Source organism: Phalaenopsis equestris, unplaced genomic scaffold (genome assembly GCF_001263595.1).
Source record: "Phalaenopsis equestris unplaced genomic scaffold, ASM126359v1 Scaffold211975, whole genome shotgun sequence".
NCBI lineage: Eukaryota > Viridiplantae > Streptophyta > Magnoliopsida > Asparagales > Orchidaceae > Phalaenopsis > Phalaenopsis equestris.
The window spans coordinates 1-400 of NW_018230937.1; positions in this window are offsets into that span (position 1 = coordinate 1).

Genomic DNA, 400 nt, shown 5'->3' on the forward strand with positions numbered 1-400 from the left:
ATTTAACATTGAAATCATAGCAGAATGCCCTTTTTATTTCCCAATCCCACCACCCTCCAATTGTATGCAGAAATCCTGAAGAATTCAATTGTTTTCTACATCAAGTATAACATGTAAACTATAGCAGAAATCCTGGCACTCAACGGAACCCACCTCACCTCCAAAACAAGCTGCCCTGCATCCTTTCTACATCAAGTATAACATGTAAACTACCACTTCCCAATATTTTTATAAAACCTCTTCAGCCTTGATGCATGAATAGTGATTGAGACCATTAGTCCCAATCTCGTAAAACAGCTGCCATAGTTATAGGACCCGAAATCAGGCTAGATAGCTAGATAGTCATAAGCCTGTGCTTGTCTGACCGACCGGAACACATGGTAACAATTTCACATATTGC